Source organism: Mobula hypostoma, chromosome 1 (genome assembly GCF_963921235.1).
Source record: "Mobula hypostoma chromosome 1, sMobHyp1.1, whole genome shotgun sequence".
Classification (NCBI taxonomy): Eukaryota; Metazoa; Chordata; class Chondrichthyes; order Myliobatiformes; family Myliobatidae; genus Mobula; species Mobula hypostoma.
This window is the reverse complement of record NC_086097.1, coordinates 16272522-16295239: the sequence shown is the minus strand read 5'-3', so window position 1 is coordinate 16295239 and position 22718 is coordinate 16272522. Positions and strand designations below refer to the sequence as shown.

At 42.7% G+C, this 22718-nt stretch overlaps 1 protein-coding gene and 1 long non-coding RNA gene across 5 annotated transcripts in view; one reads left to right on the top strand and one right to left on the bottom strand.

The window, feature by feature from the left end:
* Positions 1 to 840: 840 nt before the first annotated feature.
* On the top strand, positions 841 to 14971 carry LOC134351469 (uncharacterized). The gene is made up of 3 exons (XR_010019156.1): positions 841 to 1117; positions 14156 to 14223; positions 14365 to 14971. It is a non-coding gene; the product is annotated as an uncharacterized LOC134351469 (long non-coding RNA).
* Positions 14972 to 20505: 5534 nt separating this feature from the next.
* The window catches only part of rps6kl1 (ribosomal protein S6 kinase-like 1), a 77566-nt gene continuing 75353 nt past the window's right edge, over positions 20506 to 22718 (bottom strand). For 3 of the 4 annotated variants that reach the window (XM_063043897.1, XM_063043877.1, XM_063043887.1), the window contains exon 13: positions 20512 to 21696. The gene's annotated coding sequence lies outside the window, so the exon portion shown is untranslated. Of the gene's footprint in view, positions 21697 to 22718 lie in introns of all 4 variants that reach the window. The other variant, XM_063043901.1, reaches the window with a different exon arrangement.

Sequence of the window (22718 nt, the reverse complement as noted above, 5' to 3'; positions counted from 1 at the left end):
GTGAAAATTTTAAAGGGGCCATCTGCTCAAGGAAGGTGATGGGTATATGACCAAATTGTAGAGACACAAAATCACAGTACTTAACAAGACATTTGAATAGATTGGTACATGGATAGGAAGGATATGGACCAAACATAGACAAATGGCACTCACTCAGACAGACATCTTGGTCCGTATGGACTAGTTGAGTCGAATGGTGGTGTGTGTGTGTTTGCTCTGGATTTCCAGCTGAAACACCTTCAAATACACCAAAAGACTGAGGTTTGGTAAAATACTGAACAAATACTGAATTCGCTGTACAATACAACCTCCACAGTGAGTGTCTGCCCCCCCCCAGACTGAGGGGGGGGGGCAAGGAGAACACCTTTATACAGATCTCTGTGGGAGGAGCCACAGGGGCAGTCAGCAGAGGGGTGTGTCCAGACAGGTAACCCAGTTACAACATATATACATGGTTTACCACACCAGCACCTACAAAATCTCTTGTTTCTGTGCTTTATAACAATGACTCTAAACTATAAGTTTCTGGTCGTGCTCACCTAGTTTGCCTAAACTGGCTTATCTGCAGTTAAAATGCTGCATCTGGTCAACGTGCCTTGGTTTAGAGTGGCAACAAGTTAAAGTTCCTCAATCACCATCCAGAACTTTATCTCGGGGAAAAAAATGTGTAGATTTCAGTCACGTGAAACTATTAGAGGACGTGAAACTGCACGAGGCAAAAGTCGGTGGACGTGGATAGAAACTGGACCAAGTGGTTCCTATATTTTCTGCGTTGCTTTCTAAGTCGGTTAAAGCCTGGCGGATGAATAATCCTTTCATGTAGGAGAGTGCAGTGTTGGAACAGCGGCCACTTTATTTAAATGAGTGCATCCCAACGGCATAGTGGTCAGTGTGCTTTACGCAAAGAAAACGCCTTTAGGAGGCAGAGGTTGCTTGGGTTTCGCCATCGTAACTAGTAGCATATTCAGGCATTACACAACTAGTAACCGAACCTGGAAGTTCCGACTTGTGGACGGACGCCTGTCAGCGAAACTGCTTCTTGGTTGCGTTGCCGGACTCAGCAAAGTGCAAGCTCCTGGGGGATTTCTGGCAGGTTAAACATGCCCGTGAGGAAGAGGTAAAATACACCGATATTTTAACTGGCATTTTTAGATGTTTTAATTTTCATTATTTTCTTCATTCGCAACAGCGTTGGCGGAGCGAGTGCGAAATGGGCGCGGCCACCGCCGGGCTCCGCCTGCGACGCCGTGACGTCACGGAGGGTCGCGCCCAGCGGCTCCGGGAAGTTTTTGCCCAACTTGGTTACCTGTGAGCGCCCGAGTGACGAGTCGGGAATAGGGCTATCGAGCATGGGCTCTCGATATGAGGCACGCCTGAAATGTGAACTAGCCTTTGGCATACTCTTACATTGCGGAATGTTTTAAATAAATTAAGGGTTGAGATTAACTAGCCTGGAAGAGTTGGCAGAGCTTTTTTTCTTAGGTAATCATGGGAATGAATAAGATGTAGCCTGTCCAAGTACCCCTGGGCCTTCCATCAAGTTTCATATTTTTATCATGTCCTGACGAAGGGTCTCGGCCTGAAACGTCGACTGCGCCTCTTCCTATAGATGCTGCCTGGCCTGCTGCGTTCACCAGCAACTTTGATGTGTGTTGCTTCATATTTTTAAATTTGGTGTAGGTAAGGTGATAATTGTCCATCTCTTCTAACTGGCTTGGAAAGAACAGGATGAGGCTGGGACGAAAGGTAATTTGGGTAGCGCCCAAGTTTGTGAAGCAAGAGTCAAGTCGTAACAGAGGAAATATTCAAAGCTCTGCAGAGTGGCGATATTATAAAACCATAGAACACTACAGCTCGGAAGCAGCACTCACTTAGTCCATCATGAACTGTTACTTTTGCCTAGTTCCATCATCCCGTACCCGGACTATGGCCCTCCATACCCTCCTGCCCATTACTATTCCACTCTAACACAACTTCTCCTAAATGTTGAAATCAAACCTGCATCCAGCACTTCCTTTGGCAGTTTCATCCTATATTTCCACCACCCCGAGTGAAGCGGTTTCCCCTTTGCGTTCCTAAGTGTTGTACTTTTCACCCTTCTAATTTTTAATTTCACCCTCTAGTTCTAATTTCACGCAAACTCTATGGGGAAAATGCATGCTTGTATTAACCCTATCTATAGCCGTCAAAATGTTTACACCTCTACTAAATCTCCCCTCATTCTCTTACACTCCAGTGAATAAAGTTCATCGTGAGTAAAGCCCTCGCAACCAGTGATCAAATCTACAAGGGAGCACTGCCCATCATCAGGGACACCACCATCCAAGCCGTGCTCTCTTGTCGCCGCTGCTATGGGGAAGGAGGTTCTGGAGCCTCGGGACCCACACCACCAGGTGCAGGAACAGTTATTACCTCTTGAGCTCTTGAACCAAAGGGGATAACTTCACTCACCCCAACACTGAACTGGTCCCACAAACCTATGTGGTCACACTCAAGGACATTTCATCTCATTCTCTATGTATTGTTTATTTATCTATTATTACTTAATTTGCTTTTGTATTTGCAGTTTGTTGTCTTTTGCATATTGGTTGTGTGTCCATCTTGAGAGCATTTTTTTCATCGATTTTATTTATCTGTATTTAGTATGAAGCTTGCAAAAAAAATCTCAGTATATGGTGACATAACAGCATGTCCTTTGATAATAAATTTACTTTAAACCTTTAACCTATTCAAACTTTCCTGGTAACTCAGGTCCTTAAATTCCAGCAACATCCTTATAAATTTTCTCTGTACTCTTTCATTCATATTGATATCTTTCCTGCAGGCCGGTGACCGGAACTGAACACAATACTCCAAATTTGAAACCTCTAATGAGTTATACACCTTCAACAGAAATTCCCAACTCGTGTACTCAGTACCTTGATTTATGGCCCCCTTTACCATCTAGATTTCAATCAAAGATTGAGAAATAGGAGCAGCTCACTTAACGTCAGTGACGATAAACCTGATTCAGATTCAGGAGGCTATTTGACCCCTCGAGCCACTCTGCCGTTCATCAGGGTCATGCCTGATCCAACTCTGTGTCATTTTTCTGCTCTATTCCCATTTCCTTGGATTCTGCTAGTATCTGTAAATCTGTTTAAACACAATCATTGAATGAGACTCCCCTACTCTCTAGGATCGCTTCCCTTGGAGGGGCAGCTGGCTCCTGATACTCTCTGAGATGTTATCGAAATGCTAAGATTTATGGATTGGACTGTAGTTCATATTTGCCTCTTTTAGTTCTATGTTTTTTTTCATGTTCTCACCCATTTTTTTGTTGCTGATTGGTGGACTGGGGGTTTGGGTGATCTGTTAATTTTTGTGCGAGAGAGGGTTTGGAATTTGGAGTTGTTTTTCTCTTTTTGTGTGGGGGAGAGAATTAATGTCTTTCAGCTACTATGATTTTCTGCATTTTATGGCTATCTGGAGAAGACAAATCTCAGTTGTATTCTGCATACATGCTTCGATAATAAAATAACCTTTGGATAAGGAATACTGGAGCTACTGTATGTCAGTCTTTGAGTGAAGACATTGCTCTTCATTCCAGTTCTAAATGATCTACTCCTTATTCTGAGATTCAACTCATCAGTCATGAGGAACGTTCAGTCTATAATACCCTGTTGAACCCTGGAAGAAATTTGTATTTCAGTGAGATCACCCGTCATTCTTCAAAGCTCCAGAGGAAAGGGATCCAGCCTACCTATCACAATCATCATTGCTCTCTGACTCTTTGATCCTGTTCTTACCAAAACTTGTTATCACAGCTGCATATTCTTCCTCATTGCAAGTTTTCACCAGCACTACTACTCATCTTGAGCTCCTCTCTCATCCCTCTGATATAGGGTTTTGACCCAAAACATGGAAGATCCCTTCATCTTCCCTCTTCCACCCCCCCACTCCCCCCAGTAGTTACTACTCATCGTGCTGAGTTCCTCCAGCAGATGCTCGATAAGATGTTAATCAGTCTGTTCTTGGAGTATTGTTTTGAGGTCCTTGTCTAGGGAAGGATGTGCAGGCATTGGAGAGGGTGTATAGGATATTCACGAGAATGATCCTGGGAATGAAATGGTTGTTGTGTGATGAACGTTTTATGGCTCTGAGCCTGAATTCACCGAAGTTTAGAAGAATGGGGTGGGGTGGGGGGGGGGATCTCATTAAAACCTATTGAATATCAAAAGGTCAAGATAGAGTGGGCATAGGCTATTTCCAGTAGTGGTGGGGAGGGATGTGGTTTAGGGCCAATGGGCACAGCATCAGAATACAAGGATGTCCCTTTAGAACATAGAATAGTACAGCACATTACAGGCCCTTCAGCCCACAATGTTGGGCTGACCCTCAAACCCTGCCTCCCATATAACCCCCCACCTTAAATTCCTCCATATACCTGTCTAGTAGTCTCTCAAATTTCACTAGTGTATCTGCCTCCACCACTGACTCAGGCAGTGCATTCCACGCACCAACCACTCTCTGAGTAAAAAACCTTCCTCTAATATCCCCCTTGTATTTCCCACCCCTTAACTTAAAGCCATGTCCTCTTGTATTGAGCAGTGGTGCCCTGGGGAAGAGGCGCTGGCTATCCACTCTATCTATTCCTCTTATTATCTTGTACAGCTCTATCATGTCTCCCCTCATCCTCCTTCTCTCCAAAGAGTAAAGCCCTAGCTCCCTTAATCTCTGATCATAATCCTGGTAAATCTCCTCTGTACCCTTTCCAATGCCTCCACATCCTTCCTATAGTGAGGCAACCAGAACTGGACACAGTACTCCAAGTGTGGCCTAACCAGAGTTTTATAGAGCTGCCTCATTACATCGCGACTCTTAAACTCTATCCCTCGACTTATGAAAGCTAACACACCATAAGCTTTCTTAACTACTCTATCTACCTGTGAGGCAACTTTCAGGGATCTGTGGACATGTACCCCGAGATCCCTCTGCTCCTCCACACTACCAAGTATCCTGCCATCTACTTTGTACTCTGCCTTGGAGTTTGTCCTTCCAAAGTGTACCACCTCACCTTTCTCCGGGTTGAATTCCATCTGCCACTTCTCAGCCCACTTCTGCATCCTATCAATGTCCCTCTGCAATCTTCAACAATCCTCTACACTATCTATAACACCACCAACCTTTGTGTCATCTGCAAACTTGCCAACCCACCCTTCTATCCCCACATCCTGGTCGTTAATTAAAAATCACGAAAAGTAGAGGTCCCAGAACAGATCCTTGTGGGACACCACTAGTCACAACCCTCCAATCTGAATGTACTCCCTCCACCACCACCCTCTGCCTTCTGCAGGCAAGCCAATTCTGAATCCACCTGGCCAAACTTGCCTGGATCCCTGGATTAGGTGGACTTTCTTTAGCCAGAGGGTGGTGAATCTGTAGAATTCATTGCCACACACAGCTCTGGAGGCCAGGTCATTGAGAACGCTTAAAGCAGAAATTAATAGGTTCTTGATATGTAAGCTTAAGGTTACGAAGAGAAGGCAGGTGAATGGGGTTGAGAGGAATAATTAACCATATAACAATTACAGCATGGAAACTAGCCATTTCAGCCCTTCTAGTCTGTGCCAAACTCTTAGTCTCACCTAGTCCCACCAACCTGCACTCACCCCATAACCCTCCATTCCTTTCCTGTCCATATAGTTGTCCAATTTAACTTTAAATGACAACATTGAACCTGCCTCAACCACTTCTGCTGGAAGCTCGTTCCACACAGCTACCACTCTCTGAGTAAAGAAGTTCCCCCTCATGTTACCCCCTAAACTTTTGCCCTTTAACTCTCAACTCATGTCCTCTTGTTTGAATCTCCCCCATTCTCAATGGAAAAAACCTATCCACATCAACTCTATCAATCCCCCTCATAATTTTAAATACTTCTGTCAAGTCTCCCCTCAACCTTCTACACTCCAAAGAATAAAGACCTAACTTGTTCAACAGTTCTCTGTAACTTAGGTGATGAAACCCAGGTAACATCCTAGTAAATCTTCTCTGTACTCTCTCTACTTTGTTAACATCTTTCCTATAATTCGGTGACCAAAACTGTACACAATACTCCAAATTTGGCCTCACCGATGCCTTGTACAATTTCAACATTACATCCCAACTCCTGTACTCAATGCTCTGATTTATAAAGGCCAGCATACCAAAAGCTTTCTTCACCACCCTATCCACATGAGATTCCACCTTTGGGGAACTATGCACCATTATTCCTAGATCTCTCTGTTCTACTGCATTCTTCAATGCCCTACCATTTACCATGTATGTCCTACTTTGATTAGTCCTACCAAAATGTAGCACCTCACACTTGTCAGCATTAAACACCATCAGCGATCTTTCAGCCCACTCTTCTAACTGGCCTAAATCTCTCTGCAAGTTTTGAAAACCTACTTCATTATCCACAGTGCCACCTATCATAGTATCATCTGCATACTTACTAATCCAATTTACCACCCCATCATCCAGATCATTAATGTATATGACAAATAACATTGGACCCAGTACAGATTCCTGAGGCACACCACTAGTCACTGACCTCCAATCTGACAAACAGTTATCCACTACCACTCTCTGGCGTCTCCCATCCAGCCACTACTGAATCCGTTTTACTACTTCAATATTAATACCTAACGATTGAACCTTCCTAACCAACCTTCTGTGTGGGACCTTGTCAAAGGCCTTACTGAAGTCTATATAGACAACATCCACTGCTTTACCCTTGTCAACTTTCCTAGTAACCTCTTCAAAAAATTCAATAAGATTTGTCAAACATGACCCTCCACGCACAAATCTATGTTGACTGTTCCTAATCAGACCCTGTCTATCCAGATAATTATATATACCATCTCTAAGAATACTTTCCATCAATTTACCCACCACTGACGTCAAACTCACAGGCCAATAATTGCTAGGTTTACTTTTAGAACCCTTTTTAAACAATGGAACAACATGAGCAATACGCCAATCCTCCAGCACCGTCCCCGTTTCTAATGACATTTGAAATACTTCTTTCAGAGCCCCTGCTATTTCCACACTAACTTCCCTCAAGGTCCTAGGGAATATCCTGTCAGGACCCGGAGACTTATCCATTTTTATGTTCCTTAAAGACTCCAGTACTTCCTCTTCTTTAATCATCATAGTTTCCATAACTTCCCTACCTGTTTCTCTTATCTTACCCAATTCAATATCCTTCTCTTTAGTGAATACTGAAGAAAAGAAATTGTTCAGAATCTCCCCCATCTCTTTTGGCTCCACACATAGCTGTCCACTCTGATTCTCTAAGGGACCAATTTTATCCCTCACTATCCTTTTGCTATTAATATAACGGTAGAAACCCTTGGGATTTATTTTCACCTTACTTGCCAAAGCAACCTTGTATCTTCTTTTAGCTTTTTCAATTTCTTTCTTCTTTTTACATTCTTTATATTCCTCGAGCACCTCATTTACTCCATGCTGCCTATATTTATTGTAGATATCTCTCCTTTTCCAAACCAAGTTTCCAATATCCCTTGAAAACCATGGCTCTCTCAAACTTTTAACCTTTCCTTTCATCCTAACAGGAACATAAAGGTTCTGTACTCCCAAAATTTCACCTTTAAATGACCTCCATTTCTCTATTACATTCTTCCCATAAAACAAAATTGTCCCAATCCACTCCTTCTAAATCATTTCGCATCTCCTCAAAGTTAGCCCTTCTCCAATCAAAAATCTTAACCCTGGGTCCAGACCTATCCTTCTCCATAATTATATTGAAACTAATAGCATTGTGATCACTGGACCCGAAGTGCTCCCCAACACAAACCTCTGTCACCTGACCTATCTCATTCCCTAACAGGAGACCCAACACTACTTCTTCTCTAGTTGGTATCTCTATGTATTGCTGCAAAAAAGTATCCTGCACACATTTTACAAACTCCAAACCATCCAGCCCTTTTACAGTATGGGCTTCCCAGTCTATGTGTGGAAAATTAAAATCTCCCACAATCACAACCTTGTGCTTACTACAAATATCTACTATCTCCTTACAAATTTGCTCCTCCACTTCTCGCTCCCCATTTGGTGGGTCTCTAATACATCCCCATAAGAGTTACTGCACCTTTCTCATTCCTCAATTCCACCCAAATATCTTCCTTAGATGAGCCCTCTAATCTATCCTGCCAGAGCACCGCTGTAATATTTTCTCTGACAAGCAATGCAACACCTCCCCCTCTTGTCCCTCCCATTCTATCATGCCTGAAGCAATTAAATCCAGGAATATTTAGTTGCCAATCACACCCCTCCTGTAACCATGTTTCACTAATAGCTACCACATCATACTTCCAGGTATCAATCCATGCCTTAAGCTCCTCCACCTTTCTTATAATGCTCCTAGCATTAAAATAAATGCACTTAAGAAATTTTCCACCTCTTACTCTCTGTTTATCACTAATGGTGCAAACAACTTTACTATTTTCTTTTTCTTCCTTCTTCCCTACATCTGTTTCTACACTCTGGTTCCCCTCCACCCACGTATCTAGTTTAAATCCACCGGAGCCTCTCTAGCAAATCTACCTGCAAGAATATTTGTCCCCCTCCAGTTCAGATGTAGACCGTCCCACCGGAACAGGTCCCACCTTCCCTGGAAAACTGCCCAATTATCTATAAATCTGAAGCCCCCCCTCCTGCACCATGTCTTCAGCCACGTGTTTATCTGCGCTATCTTATTATTTCCAAACCCGCCTGCACGTGGCACTGGTAGCAATCCTGAGATTGCTATCCTGGAGGTCCTGTCCTTTAACTTGGCTCCTAATCCTCTAAACTCTCCTTTCAGGACCTCCTCACTCTTCCTACCCACGTTATTGGTCCCTACATGGACCACAACATCCGGCTGCTCACTCTCCCTCTTGAGAATACCGAGGACTCGATCTGAGATAGCTTGGACCTTGGCACCAGGGAGGCAACAGACCATCCGGGATTCTCGATCTCTTCCACAGAACCTCTTATCTGTTCCCCTAACTATCGAATCCCCTATCACTACTGCTCTCCTCTTTTCCCTCCTTCCCTTCTGAGTTGAGGGTCCCATCTCAGTGCCAGAGACGCAACCACTACAACTTGTCCCTGGTAGGCTGTCCCCATCAACAGCATCCAAAATGATGTACTTATTATTGATAGGAACGGCCACAGGGGTGCTCTACTCATTCTGTCTATTCCCCTTCTCTCTCCTGACAGTCACCCAGCTACCTGTCTCCTGACTCTTAGGGGTGACTATCTCCCTGTAACTCTTAAACAACAGGAATTCTGCAGATGCTGGAAATTCAAGCAACATACATCAAAGTTGCTGGTGAACGCAGCAGGCCAAGCAGCATCTATAGGAAGAGGTGCAGTCGACGTTTCAGGCCGAGACCCTTCGTCAGGACTAGTCCTTCAGTTAGTCCTGACGAAGGGTCTCGGCCTGAAACGTTGACTGCGCCTCTTCCTATAGATGCTGCTTGGCCTGCTGCGTTCACCAGAAACTTTGATGTATGTTCCCTGTAACTCTTCTCTATTTCTGCCTCAGCCTCCCGAATGATCCGAAGTTCATCCAGCTCCAGCTCCAGTTCCCTAACTCGGTTTGTTAGGAGCTGCAGCTGGATGCACCTTTCACAGGTGTAGTCATCAGGGACGATTGTGCTCGCCCTGACTTCCCACATCCTGCAAACGGAGCACTCAACTGCCCTAACTGCTGCTTCCATTACTTACTCCTAAGGTAATTAGATTTATTAAAGGAACTTACCTGGCCTTGCCTCACTCGGAGTGAAGCTCTTCCTCAGCCTCTGCTCACCGAAGCCTCAGGAGCCAAAGCCTTCCTATTCTGTCCCCCCTCTACTCTGACCCCGCTCTGTTAATCTGCTGTCTTTTAAATACTCCCACTGCCTCACGGTCCGACTTACACGCGCTTGCGCTGTCATGCCTCGTTCAACTGCCAAAGAAAATTAATCAGCCATAATGGAATGGCGGAGCAGACTCAATGAGCTGAATGGCCTAATTCTGCTCTTATCTCTTCTTATGGTCACATTGTGTGTTGCTAAGAAATACCAATTTTAATTCCAATTCCCATTCCTGTTCTGACATGTCCATGGACGACTCTTGTGTGAAGATGAGGCTGCCCTCAGCTTAGAGGAGCAACATCTTGTATTCTATCTGGGAGGCCTCCAACCTGATGGCATGTTCCAGTTTAAAAAAAATCCCTCCCTCCCCTCTCCTATTTCCCACTCTGTTCTCCTACCTTCTATCATCTGTCTACTACCTCCCTTTGGGTCCCCTCCTTCCCTTTCTCCCATGGCCTACTCTATCAGGTTCCTTCCTGTCCGGTCCTTTACCTTTCCTACCCACATGGCTTCACCCATCACTTTCCAGCTAGCCTCTTTCCTCTTCTCCCACCTTTTTATTCTGGCATCTTTCCCCTTCCTTTCCAGTCCTGGTGAAGGGTCTCTGCGCGAAACATCAACTGGTCATTCATTTCCATAGGTGTTGCCTGATCTGCTGAGTTCCACCAGCTTTTTGTGTGTGTTGCTTTGGATTTCCAGCATCTGCAGACTTTCTCGTGTTTATGAATAACGATACATGTTTTTTTTTCTAACGAGCCTCACATTTTCCCCACATTTTTTCCATAGATCAGCTAACCATGACTTCTGTTTCATAACTCCGTGAGGCCTCTGTACAATCTTATTTTAGCAATTTTGTTTGTCCAAAAGTGCCAAAGACCACAGAATCAGATACTGTTTTAGCTAGAGAACTGAAGACCTACAGTTTAGAGCTAGCTGCATTTTCTGCCACATTGCTTAGGAACAATTACAACCCTAGCATTGTTGAAATTTACATAAGTATTTCCTTTTTCGCTTGCAAATTCTCCTTTCTCAATTTTTATTTCTCTAATCGTGCAACTTGACTTGTTAAAATAGTGCTGGTGAGGCTCAGTGACTATTTATCAAAGGCAAAGAAAACAACAAAATGCTTTATTAATAACACTTTTTCTGGTAAACGATCAGTTCAAACAATCGTCTGTAACTTCCCTTTTGGATTTGAGCCTTTGAACTGCCTGTATGTCCTGGGATTTTTGCACTATGAACTGAAGTCTTGAGGGTATGGTATGGTTGCAGCCTGTGAGCTGAATCGAGGTGGCTGGGCCCAGGTCTGAGTGCAGAGAATGAACCAATTGCTGGAGTGGACTTGGAGGCAATATCATGATGCAGAACTGAGTTGAGGTAGAGTCCAGGCCCAGGGGTGAGGAAAGACCTGAGGTTTGCGCTGGATGGAATTGGAAAGGTCAGTTAGGGGCTGAATTGAGGTGGTGGAGCACCAACCTGAGAGCATATCAAAGCAGCGGGGCTCAGGTCCAACATCAAGGGATGACCCAAGATTTGGACGATTCTAGCACTGGGCCAGATTGAAAAGGTCATGGTGTCGGGGCCAGAGGTGAAGGATGGGCCAGTTCAGCTTGCTGCTCAACATTTACTCAGCTCTGCGTTGAACTGAGGCTGTGGCCTGCTGCATTGATGCCTGGCTTTGTGTCTGTTGACTCACTTTCATAAAATTCGGTTCTGAATACTGTTTTCTTGCTTTATTGTTTGCGTGATTTGTTTTCTTTTCTCTGCACATTTGGTGTTTGACACTTGTTTTTAATGGGTTCTATTGTGTTTTTTGTTTTGTGGGCGCCTGTAATGAGATGAATCTCAAGGTTGTAAAATGTACTCATAGTTTGATAATAAACGTACTTTTAAGTTTGAACTTCAGCCCTGCATTTTACACCACCTGCCTTTCTTTGTGGTCTTGCTCCCTAATGACCCTCATTTCACAACTTTTGTTTCTTTTTACAACTTCTAAATTAATCCTTGCCTTTATCCTATTGGAGATGTTCTGTACCTCCAGTTCCTCATTCCCCCAGTTCCTCTTCCTGAACCGTTAACTGTCTCCCTTCCACAGGTGCTGTCTAACCTGAGTATTGCCAGTTTTTTCTGATTTCATGTTCACCACCAGTTTATTCTCATCTTCTGAATTTTCCTTTCAATATCATTTTCATGTATCCTTTTCTAAATTCTGAAATAGGCTTACTATTTCTATGCTGGGTAAATAAATATTACAATGCTGAATGCTGTTGGGTGGTGTTGAATATGGCATTAGTATAATTTGTATTCCTCTCATGTCAGCCAGTGTTAACCCAGTACAGTGTGTAATCGCATTGCTTCTGAAATAAGACTATAAAACATAAAATAGGAGCAGAATTAGGCCTTTCAGCCCATCAAGTTTGCTCTGCCGTTCTATCATGGCTGATTTATTATCTCTATCAACCCCATTCTCCTGCCTTCTCCCCATAACCTTTGACACTTCTACTAATCAAGAACCTATCAACCTTGGCTTTAAATATACCCGATGGCCTCCACAGCTGTCTGTGGCAATGAATGCTACAGATTCACCACCTTTTGGCTAAAGAAATTCCTCCTCATCTCTGTTCTAAAGGGAGTCCTTCTATTCTGAGGCCATGTCCTCTGGTCTAAGCCTCTTCCCCCCCCCCCCACTATAAGAAACGTCCTCCCCGTCCCCACTCTTTCTAGGCTTTTCAACATTCGATAGGTTTCAATGAGATCTCCCCTCACTCTCCCATGTGTTAATGAAATACATCAACGAAGACAGTCAGTACACTGCCATCCCAAGAATGAAGTTTTCCTCCTTAACCCTTCCCAAAACATCTCAAGTGTACACAGCTGTGAGGTGAACTCAATCATCTGCGTACATTTTTTAAAAAAAATGATTCGATATATTCAAATGAATCCTTTTGTCACTGGAGTCCAAACGGCTCCATGCACACAATGAGCTGGCAAATAAAGAAAGGGTCGCTATTCATTAGGCCCAATATAGAGATGAATGCCCCATTTGCATGAGAATAGAAGTAGCTCTTATATGGACATGTGGTATGAACAATATGTTGTTTTAGCTTTTTCAATTGCACCTCTTCAGGTTCCATTAGCTCGGGGGATGGTAATTAATATGGTCATAGCAGCTTAAGGTGTTTTTGATACTAATTTATTGATTTACACATCTGTGTTCTTTCAAAAATTGGCACCAAGATGGAATATTGCATAAGCCATAACCTTTTTAAATAAAGAATCAACCCAGGGATTGTTTTCATGTGCACTTCTGTAGGAAGTATCTGGTTTTGTTCCTGCCAAATGGAATACATACAACAATGACGATGAAATTGTTTGGTGTTAACTCTGAACCCTCGTGTTATGCAAAATTTAATTTTGTTGTAACGAGGTGAACTCTGGCCTTTTATCTCTCATCCAGCTGAGTGTCCACCCAAAGCACACAAGATAAAGGCCTCACTTCCATAATTCAGTGGACAACGACCCTTTATCTTAGCTGCTGATGTGGATCCATGCCAAGCAAGCAGACTGAAGGAGCCTGATTTGCAAGCATGGTATAATGGGTTTTTGCAGACATTATCTTTTTCATCCCTGCAGCCTTGGGTTCAATTTCAGACAAGAAAAAAATAATTGTTTCCCATTTTTAATTTGGGGTGAGATGTGGTATCAAAACTCATTCCAAGCATACAACTCAAGGCGTAATCTCCCAAATGTGGTGTACAGTAAAGGGGAAAAAAAGAGAACAGAGTAAACAGAGTTTTAACAGATTCATAAAATTCCACCAATTCCCCTTGTTGTGTAAGGGTCAACTTCTTCGTGCAGAGAGTGGTGTGTACCTGGAATGAGGAAGCCAGTGGAAGTAATTGAGGCAGGTACAATAACAAAATGTAAAAGACACTTGGGTAGGTATCTGGATAGAACAGGTTTTGAAAGGTATGGGTAAAACGTGGGCAAATGTGACAAGCTCAGGTTGGAATCTTGGTCAGTATGGATGAGTCGGGCCAAATAGGGCCTGTTTCTGAGCTGTATTCCATATCAATGTCATAAACTTGTTCCAAGTAGGCCTGTGTATTTTTGCTTGTGTTCATACGAAAAGTTACATTTAATCATCAAAATACATTCTTACTAAAACTAAAGAATCAAAGATGTACTAAAATCTCCTCCTGAATTCATCAGGGCAAATTAGATTTTGTCTTTACTTGGATTTGAGTTTTATTTTCTCTTGCTTTGGATAGGGAACTAGCAGAATGGACTAATGGTCTTGCAACACTATTTTCTGGAATCACTGAGGAATCTTCTTGGGGTGAGTGGAGACACATGCAGGTCAGACCAGCTAAGAGTGGCAAGCATCCTTCTTTGGATGGTACTGGTAATCTGGATCGGTATTTTATTACAGTCTGTTAGTTTCATGGTCATCATTTCTGACATTAATTTTTTATTACAGATTTTGTTAAAGTGCATTTATTATCAGAGTACATGTATGTTATCGCGTACAACTAAGATTTTTTTTCCTGTGGGCATACTCAGCAAGTCTATAGAACAGTAACAGGATCAATGAAAGAAGAAGTAGAGCACAGAGACAACAAACTGTGCAAATGCAAATATAAATAAATAGCAATAAATAACGAGAACGTGAAATAACAAGATAAAGATTCCTTAGAGAGATCATTGGTTGTGGAAACATCTGAATAGATGGTTGCAGTTATCCTCTTTTGTTTAAGAGCCTGATGACTGAGGGGTAGTAACTGTTCTTGAACGTGGTGGTGTGAGTCTTGAGGCTCTTGTACCTTCTACCTGATGACAGCAGTGAGAAAAGAGCATGGCCTGGGGTGGTGAGGATCTCTGATGATGGAAGTTGCTTTCCTATGATAGTGTTTCATGTAGATGTGCTCAACGGCTGTGAGGGTTTAACCCGTGATGTACTGGGCCGAGTCCATTACCTTTCATAGGATTTTCTATGCAAAGGCATTGGTGTTTCTATTGCAGGCCACAATGCAGCCAGTCAATACATGTTCCACTACACATCTCTAGAAGTTTGTCGAAGTGTTAGATGTCATGCCAAATCTCTGCAGACTCCAAAGGAACGTGGTTGTAGTTTCTTTGCAAGTACATTTATATGATGGGTCCAGGACAGATCCTCTGAGATAGTGACACCCAGGAATTTAAAGCTACTGACCCTCTTCCCTCTCTGATCCTCCAGTGAGGATTGGCTCATGGACCTCTGCTTTCCTTCTGAAATCCACAATAAGTTCCTTGACATTGAGTGAGAAGTTATCATTATGACACCTCTCAGGCAAATTTTCATTTTCTCTCCTGTATGCTGATTCATTGCCACCTTTGATATGACACACAACTTCATATAAATGCAAAATTTCCTCTGCTATTTTGGGATTTGAGTTCATTTCTGGAGTAGTGCTCAAGACCTCCAAATAATGGCCCATTGATCTTTCACTGTCTTGCTCCAAGCTTCAATGATGCCCTGCTTAAAGACATTTGTCAAAAACTGCTTGCCTTATCATTGACAACCAAATTGGAGGAAGTAGCCTTTCATATCATAACTTTGTGTTCTGTTCCATTTCCATTCAATAGGAGATGGACCCAGTTCCTCTCAAATTTTCTCATTTTTATGTCTAGCACCCTTTCATCATTCCTGGTCAACAATGCAATAGCTTTAACTGTAATGGTATTGGGTTTGCTGACCACAAAGTTCTAAACTCAAACAAAGACTTTAAACCCTATACCATATAGGTAGCTACAGGTACCCTTACTAAAGGGAGCAATACTGTAACTATCGGTTCACTTCCCTGTTTATTCTCCATGGCGAGTTTAGCTGTCATTACCCACGATTTTAGTGGTGGGTTTTCCCCTTCCCCTTCCCCTTCCCCTTCCCCTTCCCCTTCCCCTTCCCCTTCCCCTTCCCCTTCCCCTTCCCCTTCCCCTTCCCCTTCCCCTTCCCCTTCCCCTTCCCCTTCCCCTTCCCCTTCCCCTTCCCCTTCCCCTTCCCCTTCCCCTTCCCCTTCCCCTTCCCCTTCCCCTTCCCCTTCCCCTTCCCCTTCCCCTTCCCCTTCCCCTTCCCCTTCCCCTTCCCCTTCCCCTTCCCCTTCCCCTTCCCCTTCCCCTTCCCCTTCCCCTTCCCCTTCCCCTTCCCCTTCCCCTTCCCCTTCCCTCCCCACAAGGAGAAGGTACTTCCAGCTAGGAAAGTAGATTAAACGTTGTTCATTTACTTTAAGTGATACACATTTAAATTTAGATAACATTCCTAAAAACATTTAAAACTCTGGGGATTTCTATCATAAAAGATTTCCAAAATTACAAGTGATTTCTAAAACCCAATGTGATTTAAAACACAGATACAATTCCTACAAGCTAAAAAGACAGACAACTGATGCAGAAATTGAAGGCAGAGGAATGGGTTCTACTTGTGTGGAACAAGGTGCCAGCCCAAGTGGTGCATGTGAGCTCGATTTCAATGTTTAAGAGAAGTTTGGATAGGTACATGGATGGGAGGGGTACGGAGGGCTATGGCCCCAGTGCAGGCTGACGGGAGTAGGCAATTTAAATAGTTTCAGCATGAACTAGATGGGCCGAAGGGCCCATTTCTCTGTTTTACTTTTCTGTGACTCTACTTCATCCCATGTTTGGGTTATTCTTGATGTCACTTAACCATTCCTAATGTGAGTGACTGCTCTCCACATTTAAACTGCTTTTTTTTTACACAAATGGTCTAAAAGCTTTTTCAGACACAATTCCTGATTCCCACAAATAATGCTGTGGATTACTAAAGCACATTAAAGAAGGTTCTCTTTAAGCATGAGAACCTTCCAGCTATTAACAGATCAGCTATTTTAATGTGCTAGGTGATACTATCAATCTGACCTCCTTGAACTAAATAATTTAGCCACATTGTCTGGTATGAAACAAGCCCAATTGCATAATCCCCTAGTTTTACACTAAAACTCTTGAGAAGTCAGTCCAGGTGCTGAGAACCAGCACCCTGTGTTCTACAGAAAGTGTGTTTGTTTATAAAGCTGTCCTTTTAACTTCAAACTGATTGCTTGACATTTATGTTAAAAACTGAAGCCTCCATAAGACCATAGCCATAAGATATAGGAGCAGAATTGGACCATTTGGCCCATCAGCTCTGCTCTGCCATTTCATCATGGCTAATCCATTTCCCTCTCACCTTCAATCTCCTGCCTTCTCCCCACAACCCTTCATGGCCAGACCAATCGATCTATCATCTTCTGCCTTAAATATACATGAAGACGTGGCCTCCACAGCTGCCTGTGGCAAAGAATTCCACAGATTGACCACCCTTTGGCTAAAGAAATTCCTCCTTAGCTCTGTTCTAAAAAGTTGTCCCTCTGGTCTTAGACTCTCCCACCATTCTTCTGAATTCCAGTAAATACAGGCCCAGAGCCATCAAACACTCTTCATATGACAAGCCATTCAATCCTGGAATCATTTTCATGAACCTCCTTTGAACCTTCTGCAGTTTCAGCACATCCTTTCTAAGATATGGGGCCCAAATCTGCTCTCAATACTCCAAGTGAGGCTAGTGCTTTATAAAGTCTCAACATTATATCCTTGCTTGAATATTCTAGTCCTCTTGAAATGAATGCTAACATTGCATTTGCATTCCTCACCACAGACTCAACCTGCAAATTAACCTTTAGGGAATCCTGTACGAGAACTGTGAAGTCCCTTTGCACCTCCATTTTTTGAATTTCCATTTACAAAATAGTTTACGCTTTTATTTCTTCTACCAAAGTACATGACCATACACTTTCCAACACTGTATTCCATCTGCCATTTCTTTTGCCCATTCTCCTAATTTGTCTAAGTCCTTCTGTGGCCTCTCTACTTCCTCAAAACTACCTGTCCTTCCATCTATCTTCATACCGTCTGCAAACTTTGCAACAAAGCTGTCAATTCCATCATCCAAATCATTGACATATAATGTAAAAAGAATCAGACCCAACATAGGTCCCTGTGGAACACCACTATTCACCAGCAGCCAGCAGGAAAAGGTTCCCTTTATTCCCACTCTTCGCCTCCTGCCAATCAGCCACTGCTTCATCCATGCTAGAATCTTTCTTGTAATACCATGGGCTCGTAGCTTGTTAAGCAGCCTCATGTGTGGCACCTTGTCAAAGGCCTTCTGAAAATCCAAGTACACAACATCAACCAAATCTCCTTTGTCTACCCTGCTTGTTATTTCTTCAAAAATTTCCAACAGATTTGTCAGGCAAGATTTTCCCTTGAGGAAACCACGTGGACTATGGCCTATTTTATCATGTGCCTCCCAGTACCCTGAGTCCGCATCCTTAATAACTGACTCCAACATCTTCCCAACCACCGAGATCAGACCTACTGGCCTATAGTTTCCTTTCTTCTGCCTCTCTCCCTTCTTGGAGTGGTATTTGCAATTTTCTAGTCTTCTGGAGCAATTCCAGAATCTAGTGATTTTTGAAAGATCATTACTAAAGCCTCCACAATCTCTTCAGCCACCTCTTTCAGAACTCTGAGGTGTATGCCAACTGGACCAGGTGATTTATCCATCTTCAGGTATTCTAATTTCCCAAGAACTTCCTCTCTAGTTGTGGTAACTTCATATACTTCATGAACTCTGACACCTGGAACTTCCACCATGCTGCTAGTGTCTTCCACAGTGAAGACTGTTGCAAAATGCTATCCAGTTGATCTGTCATTTTGTTGTCCCCCATTACTACTTCTCCAGCATCATTTTCCAGTGATCCAATATCGACTCTCGCTTCTCTTTTACACTCTGTATCTGAAGAAACTTTTGGTATCTTCTTTAATATTATTGGCTAGCTTACTTTTGTATTCCATTTTTACTTTAATGGCTTTTTTAGTTGCCTTCTGTTGATTTTTTAAAAAAGCTTTCCAATCCTCTAACTTCCCACTAATTTTTGCTCCGTTATATGCTCTCTTTATGACAAGAAGCTGTATAAAGAATATTGGGTGGAAGTTTATCTTACTCAAAATCAACCCCTTAATCTCTGCTGTGTTTAGAAAGTTAAGCTCGGCAAAAAGAAAGCCTCCCCCCACCCTCCCGGCTCTGGACAGTGAATATCTACTTGTAGTGGTATAAATCATCCTAAACAAGACGTTACTCACAGTTGTATCTGAATGTATCAATAATTATTATTCTTGTATGATTTTTTTTTGAAACCCTTTTTTGAAATTCAACATGTGTTGATTTATTGCTGAATTAACTTACAGGCAATTTTGTATTTGAAATCCTTAGTCTCTGATCATCAACGCCTTTCTATGCCTTTTCAAAAATATGTACCGTTAATCAATTTATTTTATTGAGATACAGTCCTTCTGACCCTTTGAACCGCACTACCCAGCAATCTCCCGATTGAATCCTAGCCTAATCACGGGACAATTTACAATGACCAATTAACCTACCAACCTGTATGTCTTTGGACTGTGGGAGGAAACCGGAGCACCTGGAGGAAACCCACATGGTCACAGGGAGAACGTACAAACTCCTTACAGACAGCAGCGGCAATTGAACCCGGGTCATTGGTACTGTAAAGTGTTGTGCTAACCACTACACGATTGTGCCTCACAAAATCCTTTTGTGTTTTTCCTTTGGTCAGTTACATCTGTCACCATTTTACTTTGACCTCCTGAAGTTTTGTATTTCTTGTATGCCTCTATCCAAATCCAAATAACTTATTGAAATCATTGATTTAATTTACTTTTAGCACCTGGGCATCATTGGTGAGGTTAGAAATCATTTCCCATCCCTAATCAATACTGAGAAGCTGGTGGTGAGCCATCTCCTTGAAGTGCTGCCGTCTTCTGATGAAAGTACTGCCATGGTTCTATTGGGGAGGGGGGTCCAGGATTTGAACCAGAGACGATGCAAAAGGCAAGAATGAGATTGCTAGAGTCTTGACGAAGAAGTTAGTGTCCTCTCTAGCCTCAACTAATGTCCTTCCATTGTTGAAGAAGGAAAGTAAGAATAACACTACTGAAGGTCCAACTTCATAGCTCCCCGTAGGTGGCTGCACAACTTGATAGGGTAGGTGAAAGGAAAGAGTCAAACTAGGCATGCTAAAATGCGCAAAACAAAATGGAAGTTTGTAATACAAAATGGTGTTGGTCTCTAAAGTGGGAATGTTTTGAGAAAGAACAAGGGAACCAGGCCACATCAATGTTTTGAGAATTTAGTGTGAGTACGAGTCTACAGTCTTGAGAGTAGGTGATGGTGAAAAATGTTTGTCTGGGAAAATGTTAGAGTAAGGGGTCTTGAAGGGTATAAAAGAAACAGCCTTTTGTGCAAATGGGAATCTCCTGTTAGGCTGGATCGGGACTAATGCTAAGGGCTGGAAATAGAGACAAGGACGTTGAAAGGAGTGGGGAGAGAGTGAGATTGGAAAAGCTGTCAGACAATTGTGGTTCCCTGCAGCTGTATATTGTGTCGAGTGGTTTAGTAATTGGTTGATGAGTATTATTTTGCCTCTTCTAGTTTACTAAGCATTTTTCTTACTATAGTTTACTTTTCATATAACTGATGTATTTTCTTATTAGATTATGAGGACACGCAGTCCTCTTTTATTGTCATTTAGTAATGCATGCATTAAGAAATGATACAATATTCCTCCGGTGTGATATCACAGAAACACAGGACAGACCAGGACTGAAAAACTAACAAAAAACACATAATTATAACATATAGTTACAACAGTGGAACAATACCATAACTTGATGAAGAACAGGCCATTGCTCAGGAAAAAGTTCAAAGTCTCTTGAAAGTCCCACATCTCACACAGACGGGAGAGGGAAAAAAACTCTCCCTGCCATGCCCAACCACAGTCTGACTCTGAGTCGTCCGAAAACTTCGAGCTCTGATCAGCCCTCCGACACCGAGTACCGAGCATCATCTCTATCCGAACGCTTCGACCTCAGCCTCGGTCGCCAGCAGCAGGCAAAACAGGGGATTTTGGAGCCTTCCCTCTGGAAGATTCTCGATCGCACAGTAGCAGCGGCAGCGAACCGGGCATTTCTATGACATCTTTGCCATAGAGGGAGTACAAAGAAGGTTCACCAGATTGATTCCTGGGATGACAGGACTTTCATATGAAGAAAGACTGGATGAACTGGGCTTGTACTCGTTGAAATTTAGAAGATTGAGGGGGGATCTGATTGAAACGTATAAGATCCTAAAGGGATTGGACAGGCTAGATGCAGGAAGATTGTTCCTGATGTTGGGGAAGTCCAGAACGAGGGGCCACCGTTTGAGGATAGAGGGGAAGCCTTTTAGGACCGAGATTAGGAAAAACTTCTTCACACAGAGTGGTGAATCTGTGGAATTCTCTGCCACAGGAAACTGTTGAGGCCGGTTCGTTGGCTATATTTAAGAGGGAGTTAGATATGGCCCTTGTGGCTACGGGGGTCAGGGGGTATGGAGGGAAGGCTGGGGCGGGGTTCTGAGTTGGATGATCAGCCATGATCATAATAAATGGTGGTGCAGGCTCGAAGGGCCGAATGGCCTACTCCTGCACCTATTTTCTATGTTTCTATGTTTTCTATTTCAGAAATTTCTCCAGATGTTCCTCTGTGCTTTCACGTCTGTCTCCATCAAATCAGAATTGTCCACAGCCCCTATTTAACAGATACGATATAATTTCACCGGAGAGCTGTGCGCGCTGCATCGCGCTGCCATCTTCTCCTCCCGCCACTAACCGCCTTGTAACCTTTAATAAGCGTACAGTGGCTCCTTTGTTTATGGACACATCTGAATCAAAAAAAGAACAAGTTTCAAATTTTAAAATATTTTCATTACAAACTGTTTGCTTTTATTAGTCAATTACTGAGTTCAAGAATCATGAAGTTACTTTATGTCTTTACAAAACTATGACTAGGCTGCATCTGAAGTATTGCACTCCATTCTGACCACCCCATTATATACTGTTGATATACTGTTGCAAGTAAGTTGCCAAGATTGGAGAACAACTCAACCCAACCAAATGTGTTGAGGTTTTGGAGAGGTTTACGAAGATGCTGCCTGGATTAGAGAGTGTGTGCTATGAGGAGAGGTTGAACAAACTCAGGGTGTTTTCTCCACAGTTGCAGAAGAGGAGGGAGACTTGATAAGATTGTTAGAGACATGGATAGTAATTATATCCTTATCCCAGGGTTAAAATGTCTAAATATTAGAAAACATGCATTTAAGGTTCTCTGATGTAGAATGTTGAATGTCTGGAAAGCACTGTGGGGGTGATGATGGAGGCGTTTAGTGATTGGTTGATAAGTACTGTCTCATTTACTATTTTATTAACCATAGCTAAATTGGTTTATTATTGTCTTTTTAAAGTAAATTTATTATCAAAATACATGAATGTCACCACATACAACCATGAGATTCATTTTCTTGTGAGCATACTCAATAAATCTATAGGATAACAACTATAACAGAATCAATGAAAACACGCACAATTAGGGCGTTCAACCAGAGTGCAGAACACAACAAACTGAAAATACAAAACGAAAGAAATAGTAAAAATAAATAAGTAAGCAATAAAGATTGAAAACATGATGAAGATTCCTTGAACATATGTGAGAACATTTCAATGTTGGGGCATGTGAAGTTGAGTGAAGTTTTTCCTTTTGTTTCAAGAGCCTGATGGTTGAGGGGTAATGACCACTCCTGAATCTGACAGTGTGAGTTGTGAGGCTCCTGTACCACCTTCCTGATGGCAGTAGCGAGAAGAGAGCAAGTCCTGGGTGGTGGGCCTCCCTGATGGTGGATGCTGCTTT